Source organism: Muscardinus avellanarius, assembly GCF_963383645.1.
Source record: "Muscardinus avellanarius genome assembly, chromosome: 16".
NCBI classification, from domain to species: Eukaryota; Metazoa; Chordata; class Mammalia; order Rodentia; family Gliridae; genus Muscardinus; species Muscardinus avellanarius.
Window position 1 is genome coordinate 42055130 of NC_137802.1, and position 16548 is coordinate 42071677.

Here is a 16548-nt window from a genome sequence, read left to right on the forward strand (position 1 = left end):
ACTGTGCACCATCAGCAAGGCAAAATTACAACAATGCTGTTTATCATCAATAAGGCAGAGAATATGAACCTGGGAAGTTGGAGATAAGACTTCATAAGGCAAAGTTCTGCTTATGAGCACTTTGATGTCTTTATGGATGTTATATATATACATGAATATATGAATATATATCCATATAGTCATATGGATGCATATATATATGTGTATATATGTTCCCTGAACATATATGTGTGTGTGTGTGTGTGTGTGTACCCTGAATATGTCTATTGTATATATATATATTCCTTGAATATGTCTATGCATATGATGTGTATATGTATATATACCCATATACACACATATATGTATATATATTTATACACACACACACACACACACACACACACACATAATCTGAAACAAGCATCAGAAACCTGGCCTGTGAACATCATATTAACTACAATAATTTGCTTTCACGTAAGAAGACATACTGCCATTATAATTGATGGCATTTTCCTAGTTCCCCCATCAGTGTTTCTATGCCTTTGGGAACTTAAAGAATACTGCCTGACATTTTTTTTTCTGGTGCCGGATGTTTCTTATCAGATTTCCTGCTGTAGCATTTTGATTATTTTTGTTTTGAAGCTTCATCCTCCAAATTGCTTTTTGGGGCACGGATCTGTAAGGAGATAAAAGTGTGGTTTGTAATCTCGCAGAGTGAGTCAGGGATTAGCTGAGGCACTGAGTTGCCCACTCATATCCTGCTTAGCTTGTCAAATGAAACTGCTCCAAACATTCAAAGTTTTGTCCATAGTAGGAGCAAAGGATAAGAGAGAATTATTGCTTCAAAATGAGCTGTTGGTTGGCGGTTCTATATTATTTTTCCTCTGACACGGCACTAAAATTGTAGTACATGGTTCTTTATTGTTATTTTTTATACTAAGAATTGAACCTTGGCATGATCTACCTCCAAGCTACACCCCCAGCCCTATTTTATTATTTTTTAATTGGTAACAAGGTCTTGTTACCTTGTTGAGGCTGGCATTGAATCTGTGATCCTTGTTTCAGCCTTCCTAGGACTGGGATTACAGGCAGCGCCACCATGGCAGGCTTAGAGTTTTTAATATAGATACAGGCTAGGATCACCCAGAGAGTTTTTATGATGTCAAGACTTCATTCCTTAGAAATTCTATTAGTCTTGGGGAATAAAGAAAGCATGAACATTAAGTTTTCCAGGTGACTCTCAAGTGTGATGAAGATTAAGGTCTACTATTCTAGCAATGGAGAAAAAAACAGGCTAATTTATGAAGACCTTGGGAAGATCTACAAAACCTTTTTCAGATCCAAACTGTTTCAGAACCTTCCTTCTTGATTTGTTACATGAATAATGTTCAATGTTCTAAACAGCGGACAAGGAGATATTCAGTAGCGGTTAGGTTAGTTACCTTTGGGATTAGGAGTAGAGTAGGAGAATGGAAAGTTTATGTGACATCCTTTAGAATCTGAAGTTTTCTCAGAGTAGGAATTACATGCAAGGTTTACATATGAAACACACTACAGCAAGGCTCAATAAAAGTATAGGCATATTTAAAGTCATTTCTGGTATTCTGCAGTTCACCCTAACATTACACTTGGTCTGAGTGTGACTGAGCTAAGGGCCTGTGGGCCAGTGCTGATTTGCATGTCTGATCCCCTCATGCTAACAGAGGTCAAAGCTTTGGAATATTTACTCTATGGGCATAACTAATCTGGAATAAAGATGAGGGTTTTTTCCACCTTTTGGAATGTGAAGCACATCATCTAGTGTGGCAATATGTTGCTGAGGGGTTAGTTAGCCGGCTGGCTCTGAATATGGACTGTCTTTTGTATTGGATCAGAGAGCTATCGGTGGTTCAAAGAGAACAAAATGGTCTTGATGTATCCTCCTCTTTTCTTAATGTTCTCCTCCTGGAATTCTCCTGCTCCTTGTGTCTCTTATTCTGTTTAATCTTTTCCTCCCAACCTGTATGGCTTCCTGGTGTTGTTGTCTGTGGGTCTGCCAGGACTGTGAAGATTTCTGAGAGTCCTAAATGCAGCATCTGGAGACAGGCACTGTGTAAAGTCAAAGCAGGAGTTTGGCTGGAGGCGAATCCCTTGCGAGCAGTAGAGAATGCCATTCATTTCTAATTCTTGCTTCTCAAAACCCACAGGAAATAAGGATGAGTAATATAGCCAGAGGAGAGAGTTTCTGAATCTGTATTGGTGATTCCCTGATGTGGGAATTCACTTTCTTTTCTCACCTGATAGAAACAGCCATTTTACATTGTACTTGATCTGAGATGGCATGGAGAGTGAATTATCTTTTCCTGCTTTTTTGTTTATTTGTTTAAGGGCTCTTTCAAATGGAAAAGAGAACATCCCTAGAGTGCATATTCCTTTGGAAAGGCCATAACTAATGTGAAAAGCTTGCTGAGGGTATCTTTAATTTACATGCAGTGTAAAGGCTACTTCCTTCTGCTGTTAATTGGTGTGTGGTCCATTAACTGTGAGTCCAGGAGCAGCCTCTCACTCCTGGCCAGTCACTTAGAGAGGCACAGCCTGGGGAAATGCAAATTTTCCTCCAGCCCTGTAGAGTAATGAAACTGTCTGACGAGTAATGAACTGAGGACTTGTACGTACACAGTTGTTAAAATGAATTTTAATTTACTTTCAGATTCATAATATCTCTGTTCATTTAATCTTTGTTCTGTTCAGCTTTCTGTAAGACTTAGGAATAAATTCTTAAGTTTTACAACTGGGCAAATGCACAGCATGGATATCTCCTATGATCCCTCCCCCCTTCTGTGTGTCTGTTATTTTATAAAAAAAATTTAAAAGCTAGAGCACTGTCACAAAATCCTGAAGGATATATAATCTTCTTTTTTAGGATTGGGCTCTTCTTGAACAATACTCAGCATTACAGTGATTTAATCCTAAAACCTCTTCAAACTAGTCCCTGAGGGTACAGGGCACCATAGGATTATCTATCTCCAGGTGTTTGAGGTTTCCAGGGTTTAGCTCTGTCAGCTTTATATTATTTGACATTTCAATCAGTTTTACAGTCTTTTTCTCCCATAGCATCATAGGTCCAAATTTATTTCTGGATGCTTTTTCAAGATATAAGATATAATTGACAGAAAAAGTCTATATGCATGTATGTGTGTGTGTGTGTATATATATATATATATATATATATATATATATATATATATAATAATGTTTAAATAAACTTATATTAAAAATATATGAAATAAATATATTAAATAACATAAATATATGTAAATAATATAATAAAATATATAAAAATAAATCTAATTAAAATAAATAGTTAATATTGAGAAATAATTACTGCAATCAAATTAAACATATCACATATCTAGTTACCATTTTATTTATTTATTTATTTATTTATTTATTTATTTATTTATTGGTGGTACTGGGGTTCCTGGAAGCCCTTCTACCTCCAGGCTACACTCCCAGACCTATTTTATATTTTTTATTTGGGAACAGGGTCTCTTAAGCCAGCGCGGCTGGCTTTGAACCTGCGCAATCCTCCTGTCTCTGCCTCCCAAGCATGGGGATTATAAACGGCTACCATTTTATTTTGATGGTAAGAAAAACTCAAGAGCTACTCTCTTTGCCAATTTTAATACCTGATACTATGTTGTTAATCATAATCAAATTGCTGTATATTAGATTTCTAGAACTTTATCATTTTGCATCACTTAAACTTTGTATCCTTTGGCTCATCTCCCCTTTCTCTCAGCCCCTGGCAAATGGTCTCCGTCTTGCGCTCGCTCGCTCGTGAGTGCTCGCTCTCGCTCTCGCTCTCTCCCTCCCTCCCTCCCTCTCCCTCTCCCTCTCCCTCTCCCTCTGTTTCACTGTTCTAGATTCTATATGTAAGATTTCACATATAATATAGATCATGCAGTATTTATTTTCCTGTATCTTGTTTAGTTTACTTAGCAAGATGTTCTCCAGGTTATTTCAAATTGTCACAAGTGGCTGTGAGTCAGGGCAAAGGACTTGTGAACAGGAAGGCTTTAAATAGCCTATCTGTATAAAGAGAGAAAAGTTAATACACACAGGGTTAACAGTGTAAGTTAATACAATTTAATAAGAACTTCAGCCTCAAGATTGCTCAAAGGAAACAGGATGAGGGAAGAGATCAGTGATGCCAGGAGACTAGATGATACACTGGCCTTTGGAATAAAGATTGAATTAAGGATTGAAACTGGACAACGGCTTTAGATCCCTAATACTCAAGTCTGCCCAATCATAAGAGCAGATGGGGAACCACAATAAGGGCTAAAAGCTTAACTCCCAAGACCTTCAGTGGTTCCTCTCATTGGAGGCCCCTCTTCCCCATGTTGGGGGATCTGTGTTTGTCTTCAACCTTTCCTTGGCTTAAATTAATCCTTATACCCACCCTTATATAGTCTAACAATTAATTAATTTTTCAGACCAGAATCCAATAAGAAGAAATGGAACTTTAGATCATTTTGGTACCTTAGAGGGTCAATAAAAAAAGGATCCAGTAAAAAAATTAATTTGGTTACAGCAGGACTTTGTTCCTATTTAAGGTTGAAACCCATATACACTGCATGTGTGTGCACAAATGTGAATGATATATAAAAATATATACAAATATACTTAAGGAAATACATATATATGCATATGTATATTTATATATAATATATAATATATAATATTTAGTTTGTATCCATGTCCTGGTCATTTTGAATAATGCTTCAGGAAATACTGGGTGCAGATATCTCTGGAACACATTGATTTAATAATGTTTGGATACATATCCAGCATAAATTGCTGGATCATATGTTCTATTATCCACTCACTTTTTTATTCTTTTTCTCTTTATAACTCCAAATAACTTGTCTTTGAGTTTGCTGATTCTTTCTCCCCCTTGATAAATACTACTAGTAAAGATATTTCATTATTAATGTAATTATACATATTCTTTTAAATTTTTATTGGTGCATTGTAATCATACATTTTAATGGGGTACAAGATGGTAGAGGCATACATACACATATCACTCAGTTAGCCCTTCCCCAATTCCCACCCCATTTTCTTTTCCCCTTCTTCCTTCTCATGTTTCTTAGTGATTAACTTTGATATGCTTATAAATGTATATTATGTACATGAGGGAATTTCTCTCTTCTCCTCTTCTGTCTTCTTCAGCTAGGGCACCTTATTTGTTCATCTATAGTTTATCCTTTTTAATCTAGAGTTCTATGACTTCTTTTCTCCCTAGCTTTAACATATTAGGAAGAGCATTCAATTTTTTACTTTCTGTGACTTATTAATCTCGCTTAGCATAATGCAATCCAGTTTCATCTATTTCCCTGTAAATGACATAATATTCTTCTTCTTTATGGCTGAGTAAAATTCCATTGTGTACATATCCCATAGTTTTGTAATCTATTCATCTGGCGATGGACATCTTGGCTGGTTTCATAGTTTTCCGATTGTGAATTGTGAAGCTATGAACATAGATATGCATGTATTAGTTTGGTAGTTTGGTTTCCATTCTATCTGGGTAGATACTCAGAAGTGGTACTGATGGATCATATTGTAGGTTCATCCCATTCTTCTGATGATCTCCATACTGTTTTCTAAGTGGTTACACTAATTTGCAACCCCACCCACAATGTATTAGAGTTCCCACTTCTCCATATCCTCATTAGCATTTTTTGTTTGTGTTTATAATGATAGCTATTCTAGTTGGAGTTAGGTAAAATCTCAGAGTAGTTTTGATTTGCATATCTCTGATTGATAATGAGGTTGAACATTTTTTCATACATTTATTGGTTACTTGAATTTCTTCTTCTGTGAAGTGTTTATATAGTTTGCTTGCCCAGTTTTTGATTGGGTTATTTGTTTTCTAATGGTGAGTTTCTAGAGTTCTTTTTTTATATGTAATTTTTAGTGCATTATATATTTCTTTGGGTTAGGTTACCAGAGAACTTGTGTTCTTTATGTGATATGGAAGGGTTCACAGTATAAGTTAATATAAACTTTAGCTAAAAAAGTGATTAAAGGGGAAAGGATGAGGGAGCAGACAGTTGGTATCAGGAGATTACATGAGGACACTAATCTTTGGGAAAGAAATTCAAATTAAAGCTTGAAACTGGGCTAAAGACATTGGGCCCCAAAACTGAATTTTGACCAATCAGAAAGAGAATGGATTGGGAAGCACAAGAAGGATAAAAACTCACCTCCCAAGAATGTTGCCGACTAATCTCAGTTGGGTCCTTATTGTCAGCTCCCGGTCAAATCCTCAGAAAGATGGGGCAAAAGGCAGGTGATGTCCTGCAGAAACTATCTGCAGCGATTCCTTTCCCTCTATGAATTCCCTAAGTTTTTGGGTACGACGCTTGGGAAAGAAATCTGAGGTGGACAAAGGCTTCTTGAACCAATGACACTTTATTACAAAAACTCCAAGAAATTTATACCCTTCACCAGTAAGGTTAATAATAAGAGAAAAGGGGGGTGAATGCAATCACTGTGAAATGATAATGAATGACATGTAAACAAAGGTAATAAAACTAGTCCTTCAGCTGGCTGTTGATCTTCGAGAGAGATTGACTTCTGACTCCTGATTCTTTTCCAAGGTCTTTGCAGATAAGCAGTCCCAGGGGGCCACTTCCCAAAATAAACAAGCATGGCCAAGGCTTGGCGGTTTTTCGTTTTTCGGGGAATCTTCTTTAACTTTCCTGGAACTTTCCATCTTTTGGGCTCAGTTCATATAGCAAGTGTGGGGAGACGTGGTGATTCAGGTGGATGTGATAAAGTTTCTCCAGGTGTTGGCATTTTATCTCCTAAATCTGAAAGCTTAAGCAAACTCACAACACAGTTTTGCAGACAAAATACCACAAACAACACCACAAAGTTCTTGGTTATAATTGTCAGATATATTACCTTAACTGCTGAACACTCTTCTTTAGACAATAAGCCTATTAAAAGTCTAACCATCTTTAATAACCCATTTCTCTGTCACAAACCCTCTGCAACCTGCTTCTAACTTTCTAATTCCTTTCTCTCCCGGTTGGGACTTTCTTATGATAAGCTCTTCTTCATGCAAAAATGCTTTTCTTACTCTTACGGTATTTCCTTTCCTTCATACATATATATTTAGAACGTCTGTCCTTTATTTAGTCATATTTATTTCTAACCCTGCGGTCAGCCTCTCTGTCTTCAGGAATATTTACACTGGGCGTAAAAGTCACCAATCTTTTTCCTTGAGTCTATTGTATTTGGGCAACTAAGTTGTTTATCAACTAAATTGCTTTAAGGTCACACACAAGGTTTTTATCTTCTCTGTCTCTAGGCAGGATCTTAAGGGTAAACAAAGTTTCCTTAAACTGAACTACCTTACCTGAGTTAATAGCTTAACCTAAGTTAGTGATAGTGAGGGTCAGAGACCCTTTGTAATTGCTGCAGCTGGAATGCTTATCACAGCATCTGAGTTCTGGCCAGTTTTTTCATTACTTTTGAGCAAAGCCAAGGACGTTTTAGACAAATTATTAGAGATTTTATTTCCACGGACTCAATTTTTGATCTCACATCATCAGAGCAATTCGTGTAGAGAGTTAAAAGAATACCAAGAGAATAATAGTTATGAAGGATATCTAAAGTGGGGGATATTTTTTTGCCAGAGACGATACCTCTTTCTCGGGGCTTTCTGCCGATAACTATGTGGAGTGGCGTCTTCAACACATAGATGCCGAGGCAGCAGGATGTCTTGGCACAAGAATAACAATAACATATTCAAAGACCCCTTTCTCCTGAGAAGAGCTGTTTTTTAGTCTTTTTATCATCTCTCTTGGCTTAAAATCAAAATTTATTTCCCTTTAACCACAATTATGTAGTGTGTGTAAGGATTGAGTCGCCCCTGGCCCACAGGGGGCAGAGCCGGAAGCTAGGAGGTGGAGCTCTGCAATTCCGGGAGGGAACCAGGCCTCCCGGGTCTGGAAGAAGAGGGTGCAGAGTTCAGAGAGGAGCCCGAGAGGGAGGGACACACGCTCTCCCCCTCCACCGGCCCCCGCGGCCATGCGGGGGCTGGAGGCCGATCTCCCACGAATAAAGGCATTCATAATTTCTGCTATGGATTCTCCGCGTGTCTCGATGCGACTGGGGGACACACACGCCCATTCAATCTTACATTTGGTGTCGAAACTCGTATCGGACTTATGGGACCTGGCTTGGATCTGTGCTTCCTGGACTCGGACTTTCCATCCCTTCTCTATGCATCTAAAAACCCATATCAGACTTATGGGACTTGGTTTGGATCTCAGCTTATTTACCTACATGCGCGGCCTCTGCGCGCCCGCCTGTCCGCCCGCGGCACGCCGTGGCTTGAGCCGCTTCTGCTATAATGGGCGCCCGCGCTGCCCGCCCTCCCCGCGCCTGTGGCCTGAGCTGCCCCGCCCGCCGCTTGTATGGGCCGCGCCGCGCGAGCATGCCCACAGCCCCGAGCCGCCAGCCGCCCGCCCACGCTGTGCCCACCCGCCGCGCCTGCCGCCTGGACAAGACCGCGCCACTACGCGCCGCCGCCGCTGCCAAAAGGGGCCATACCCGCCCGCGTGGCGTCCGCGACCCCGCTCCACGCTGGACTGTGCCACGCGCCTATGCTTTCTCTGCGCCTACCGCCGCGCCCACGGACCCAGGATGGGTCCGCACTGCCGGCGCGCACCGCTCCCATCACCGGGACAGGCCCGCGGCCCCGCGACCCCGCCGCGCCAGACTGTGCTGCTTTGCGCCGCCACTCTGCCAAACGGCGCCACTCTCCCCCGGCCCGCCAAGTCCAGCCTGTGCCACACATGCCTTCTATGTGCCTGGCGTGCTTAGACCCGCCCGCCCCTGCCTGCCACATGGCGCAGGCCCCTGCGCCGGCTCTCTGCTGATTGTGCCCTTCACCCTCTGCCCGCCCACCCCCGCTGCCCGGGCCCGGCCATTCTGGTAAGCACCCACATGGGATCACTGTGGGGGGGGGGAGGCCGCAAGCTTTGGCCCGCCATCTTTGGCCCACGTGTAATCACTGGGGATCCGCCATCTTTCTTTAACCCCTCCCACCTCATGGCCTCACTGGAGGCCTCGCCATCTTTAACCCCTCCCACCTCATGGCCTTACTGGAGGCCTCGCCATCTTTAACCCCTCCCACCTCATGGCCTCACTGGAGGCCTCGCCATCTTTAACCCCTCCCACTTTCCACTCCTAACCAATCCTAGGAGTCGGCGGCCATTTTTTTAAAAAAAACTTTCCGCAGCCATCTTCAGGCCAGATCTCCACAGCAGCCTCTCTCAGCGGTAAGCTTCCCCTTAAAGAAATAAGTGGGTTCTGCCTAACTTGGAGGATTCTGACTGACTGACTGACTGCTATTAAACCCGGTATACCAGTATCCTCCAGTTCTTCAATCGTTCAGGACGATTGTGAGGTGTGTACAGTGACAAGAGACGTCTTCTCTCTGGCACACCTACTCTGTATTACCAAACTAGGCAAGGCCCTGGGACGCTGGGGGTACCTGCCTTTGTTCTTGCCCACTTACAACTCATGGGGGGAAGTCAGCCATCTAAGATTGAGATTGACTCTCAATCTCCGCTGGGCCGTGTGTTATCTAATCTGCAGGCTCTCGGATTCTCTGGGGAACTGTCCCCTCAAAAACTCGTGTCTCTTTGCACTAAGGTCTGGCCGACATATGATTTAGCCAATGATATTCGATGGCCTGCCATGGGCACGCTAGATCCTAGGACGCTGATGGCTCTCAGTGAATTTTGCACGCGGTCAGCAAAATGGTGTGACCTCGAGTATGTACAGCCCTTCTGGCGGCTGCATTTTCTGTTTTCTCCCTCTACCGGCTCTAGTGCTGCCCAGGGCATGCTGGCTGGAGTATCCTGTCAGCCACAGCCGCCATCTTGGACACCACGTGGCAACTCACAGGCGCCACCTGGTGGCCCTTCTGGGTCACAGGCTTACAATCCTGCAGACCCACAGCCGCCATCTTGCGATAAAACGTGGGGGCCGGGGTCTGACTCAGCTGGGTTACAAGCCCCATCTTCCTCTCTCCTGGCCCCACTTCGCGAAGTGGCTGGGGCTGAAGGGGTGATCCGGGTCCATGTTCCTTTTTCCCTTCCTGACCTCACTCAACTGGAAAAGAGACTGGGATCCTTTTCTACCAATCCTTCTGCTTTTATCAAGGAATTCCAACATATTGTGCAGGCATATGATTTAACTTGGCGGGATTTGCATGTCATTCTAACCTCTTCTCTAAATCCAGACGAACGTGATCGGATCCTGAAGGCAGCCAGAGAGAGGGCTGACCAGACTCATTTAACAGATCCAGGGCTTCCTATCGATGCAGCAGCAGTTCCATCTGAGGAGCCCCACTGGAATTATAATGTAAAGGAACTCTCTTTGATGTTTATATTTTAGCAGGTCCACTTGTTTACATACTATGGTGCTCTCCCTCCTCGGATGCCAAATTGACTAAGTATTAAACTTCTAAAATGGGTAACTGATGCTCCTAATGCAGTAACAGGTGTTTGACCAGACAAATCCATACTCACTCAATGCTGAAAAGAGTGGTATGGGGTCTGCTTCGGGAGTTGCTGCTATTAATAACTCTGGTCTAATGAAAAACTGCTAAAGGGGCGGTAGACGTTCTCCTCAGGAAAATGTTGCTATTTAAGTTAGTAGATCTAGTGACTGCCTTGCGTCTAAAAGGGCTTCTGCCCAGCCTGGGTTCCGCTCTCACAATTTTCTTTTTCTTTAATAGCACCTTGCCTGTTAGTCTCCTCAAAGCAAGCCAGTCACCGAGCTCTCCAGGGTAACCTCCAACTCTCGCTACAACCACAGCCACCTGCTCCCTTCCAGCGGCCCAGATTCCGACTTCTCCCGACCTGGGGCCCCTGACTGAAGGCGCCCTGTCTCAGCTTGAAGCCGCTAGATGAACAAAACCCACGCCCTTCTGCACCCCTTAGTCAAAGAGGTCGGAATGTAAGGATTGAGTCGCCCCTGGCCCACAGGGGGCAGGGCCGGAAGCTAGGAGGTGGAGCTCTGTGATTCCGGGAGGGAACCAGGCCTCCCGGGTCCGGAAGAAGAGGGTGCAGAGTTCAGAGAGGAGCCCGAGAGGGAGGGACACACGCTCTCCCCCGCCACTGGCCCCCGCGGCCATGCGGGGGCTGGAGGCCGATCTCCCACGAATAAAGGCATTCATAATTTCTGCTATGGATTCTCCGCGTGTCTCGATGCGACTGGGGGACACACACGCCCATTCAATCTTACAGTGTGTAAACTTTTAATTTCAAATTCAAGAACCCAATAGAAGGAATATCTGCAAATTGGAGGCAAGAAAAGCAAGAATCCAGTTACAGTATCATGTAACACCTTTCTAGCCATTAGGAACAATGACTAGAAAGGTGCTAGACAGGACTTTCTGAGATACCAGGTGGGTTCTCTATTGATATCAGTGTTTTCAAAATGCTGTACACTTTGACCCAAGTCACTTAATTATGTAAAAGTTCACTGAGCTGTAATTTATGCATCCTACCATGTAAAATGTGCACTTTGTGGAAAAGCAGTTTATTATCACTTAATTGTTCAGACTCAAAATCTCCCTCAGCATCAATGTGATCATCTCAATAAAACTAACATATTACTTGAGTGTAAAAATAAATGCAGTTAGAAGATAATGTATGCACCTAGATTTGTCAGAAAGACGGTTTACAATTTGCAACAGGTAGTTTACCTTGATTATACTGCATTTTCATTGAAAAACAAAAAATTAAAAATCCAAAAAGAAAATGGTCACTCATAGGAAAAATAACTACTGATGTTATGCTAAATAGTATTTTTGTACATCTAGACAAATACATATCACATACATTTAAGTAATGTGATGGTATAGTGGTATAATTTACTATTTTAATAATATATTTTGATAGATATTTTAGATATGTTTATAATATATATTTTTGTGATACTGAAAATAGAACCCAGGGGTTTTCTACCTCTGAGATACACTCCAAGATTTATTTTATATTTTATTTGGAAACAGAATCTCACTAAGTTGCTGAGAGCCTCACTAAGTAGCTGAGGCTGGCTTCAAACCTGGGAGATCCTCCTGTCTCACCCTTCAAACTACTAGAATTTTAAGAATGCACTACCGAACCTGGCTTGTATATAATATTTTATGTCTACCTGAAAATTCAGAATATAAATATATAACTTAAAAATAATATATTATTCTAGTATTTAGATTGTTTCTTATTTGAATTGACTTACATAAAAATTTGCTGCATTACCTTTTTTTCTACAACAATGATCACATCTACCTAGTAATAAAACTACAGGATTCAAATGTATGTATATTTAAAAATTTTTGATAACTAAACCTTATTTAATCTTATAAAATTTTAGTTACATGTTTGACAATGCTGAATACTAAAAAATCCCCAAGCTCTGCCAATCAACAGTCAAAGACAAAATACTTCATATGCTATTTTGCTTTGGTTACTAACAAGGTCAAATTAAAAAAAAAATCTGAATTATGTTCTATACGTTTCTACTTATACTTTTGTCCTATCTATCATAATGTTTCCATAATTATAATTGAGTTATATAACATGATTTTAAATACAATTTCAGCATTATACCTAAAGCAGCAGCAATCTAAGCACAGCTACACCAGGATTTGGTCAAAGGACAAAAGCTGGTTAAAATTTCACATGAACTCACATCCCCTCGTTCCCCAGCATCACAACTCAGTAGCAGTTTCTCTAACAAGGATAGTGGTTTTCTTCTCTCTCAGTGACATACAAGGTGTCAAACCTCAACAAACCCTGGAGCATTTTTTAATAGAAAATGAAGTGACCCTTCCATGTCACTTCTACTCTGGAACAAATGATGAAACCTAAACAAAGCAGACAACCTTACATTCTTTCTCTTGTTTCTAATCATTATGTTGGAAATTAGTAGTGACCATTGAGTCAGGGACAAAACCAAATTACAATACATATACTCAGTACACTTAGGACACCCAAGCATTTTCTTACAAATGCACTATTTTAGAATTTGTAGAAAGGATTGGGGAAGAGAATGAAGAAAAAAAAATCCCTAGAACATTCTGGGCCCCGTAAACATCTTTGTGGTGATCCGTGACTACATAAATATATGATTAGATAACATATAAAATTCAGGTGCCATGTGAGGCATATGGTCTGTTGATAAACAATTAGCAAAATGAAATAGATGAACCATTTATTTACTATCCTCTCAGTGGTACAGGTGAATCTTTGCAGTTTTCAAGAAATATCTTTTTCTGTTTTGGCCCACAAACTGACCTCTCATTTCTTAACAGACAACTGCACAGTTACTGGCTAATTTCAGATATCCTTTTACTATATTATTTCTCAAACAATATTATTGCTCACTATGACATGGGTTTCTATGAGTTTGTATTGATATGGGCCCCAAGCTTATGCAGCTCATAATACCATTTATGTAACAGGGGATACATTCTTATGATGCCACACCACTAAATCTCTTAGCAAAAATCACTGTCATGTGATTTACTTTCTTAAGTTCATCCCTGAGCTTTGATGATGATTCCCACAAATGCTAAGTTTACTTAGAATACAGAGGAAAATGTGACATGTAATTTATATTCTGTTCATATTAAATTTTCTATGTAGCATGTTATAGCATAAATGTAAAATCATACTTTTTAAAAAACTCTTTAGCTTATAACTGCTATACTCTTGGTATCCTACTCTGCATCTTTCAGTGTTAATAGCATCTCTCCCTTTCCTACTTGCAGTAAGGATAGGCAAGGTGTTAGAGGACAGTGTGAGAAGTACAGTCCTGTACATGGAAAGAATATTTATCTGTCCACTCTTCAGGAGACACCAGAGAAAAAAGAAGTCATAAAGGTTCCTCATATTTGGAGGTCTCTCATAGATAACAGATGTGGCCACTCCTGGACTGCTAGACATTGCCTGCAAATGCAACAATGGAGTTGTCATCTCTGGTTTCAGCTGGAGTACAGGATAAACAGACATCTACTTTACTACAGACAACGTTAGGTGTTGTCGAATCAAGAAACTATATAGCTAGGAAATTAAAAAGTGGGAACCCACAGATATGGCTATGCTCATACATGTTGCATAAACCCAAGGGTTAGTTTTGACTATCCCCTTGATTGCTCTTAATTTGGCCTGTGTAATGTAAGCCTTACCCCAGATTAGCATACCTTCACTATTTACAGTTGTGTGGAAAAAATATACACACTAACCATTAAGATAAAAGAGTAATCTGGCTGGGCGTGGTGGCGCACGCTTGTAATCCCCGTGTGGGAGGCAGAGACAGGAGGATCGCGCAGGTTTGAAGCCAGCCACGTGCGCTGGCTTAGGAGACCCTGTTTCCAAATAAAAAAATGTAAAAATAGGTCTGGGAGTGTAGCCTGGAGGTAGAAGGGCTTCCAGGAACCCCAGTACCACCAAAAAAAAAAAAAAAAAAAAAAAGAGTAATCTGATCAGTGTGCTGTTTAAGATTGCCACAGACACTTTTTTTCTAATAAAGAATCAAAACAAATAATTCAATCAAGAAATGGACAACTTAATTAAATAGACACTTCACAAAAGAAGAAAAACAAATAGCTAATAAAGACATAAAAATGTTCAACATCATTAGCAATCAAGGAAATGCAAATTTAAAAAACTATACTGAAATTCTATCTCTCCCAGATTAAAATAGCAATCACCAAGTATGCAAACAATAAATGTTGATGAGGATATGGGAAAATAGGAACTTATATAATGTTGGGTGGGATTGCATATTAATGTAGCTGCTATGGAGATCATTGTAGGGATGTCTGAGAAAACTGGAAATGGAGCCACCATATGATTCAGCTGTACCACTCCAGGGTATATTTCCAAAGAAATTGAAATCAGGTTATTATATCAATATATGTATATCCAGGTTCACATCAGCCCAATTCATAATAGCCAAATCATAGAATAAGCCTAGGTATTCATCAATAGATGAATTAATTACAAAATTATATGGTATACACACAATGAAATTCTATTCAACAATAGAGAAAAAAAATATGTCAATTTTCAGAAAAATAAATGGGCCTAGAGAACATTATATGGAGATTATCCAGTTTCAGAAAGTGAAGGGTTGCCTTGCATGGTGGTGCACACTTGTAATCCCTGTGCTTGGGAGGTGGAGACAGGAGGATTGAGCTGGTTCAAAGCCAGCCTCGCTGTCTTAAGAGACCCTGTTTCCAAATTAAAAAAAAAAATATATACACACACACACACACACACACACACACACACACACACACACACAATAGGTATGGGAGTGTAGCTCGGAGGTAGAAGGGTTTCCAGGAACCCCAGTACCACAAACAAACAAAAAAGTGAATGGTCACATCTTTTTTCTTACATGCAGAGTCTAGGTAAGAATCAGGATACAAGAACGACTCTAGGTAAAGGAGTAGAAACCCAAGTAGAACAATGGAGAGGCTTGAGGTGGTGGTGGAAGGAAGAATTAATGAAAAAAACATTTTCATTGATGTTATGTACCTATATGAAACTATCATTTCCAATTTTAATATTATGTATAGGGAAGAGGAAGCAGTAGGGAAGGATCTAGGGGAGGAGGAAAATTTGTTCACCAAATGCTGTATGAATATATTGCCCTGTCATTAAACTATGTTATAAGAATACAATGGTCCAATAAATTTAGATTAATAAGCATATCCCAAAAAGCATGAAATAAAATAAATCAATTTTTGTTCATTATAAAGAAATTGACAATGGTTGGGGATACACCATTTTTCTATCCTGAGTGAGGTCTACATTTGGTATCCAGTACTGCAAAGAAAAAACAAAAAAGATAAATATGATTTAAAAATTCAATGACAATAGCACAATCTATTGTTAAAAAACATTATTCAAATGACACATTTTTATTCTTTGGGGCTGAGTAAAATACCATTGTAGACATCTACCACACTTTTACTCTTCACTAGTGGTGGACACATAAATAAGGCTCCACACTTTGGCTATTGTGAAATGTGCTTCTATAAACAGAGTTATGCATTTATCAATAAAATATTCTAACCAAAAATAGATCAAATTAGAGAATATTATGCTAAGTGAGATCAGTCAGCCTGGGAAAGCAAGAGCTGAATGTTTTATCTCCTATATGGAAGCTAGAGAGAAAATAGAAAGCAAAAGGGACTTCAGATAATCAAGGGGAGAGACCAGTAAAATAATGCAAGTGAATGGGGTGGGTGGGAGGTAGAGACAGGAAAAGAAAGAACTGATGAAAGAAACAATTCAAAGTATGCTATGCCCACATATGAAGGTATTACTACCAACCTCTCTACTATGTATGGAGTGGAGTAGACAACAGGGTGGGTCCTAGAGGAAAATACACTGAGACCAGCATGCATGTGTGTTAGAATGACCTTGAACCTCACTATGATGTATGGTTACACTGCATCAGTAAAAGCATAGA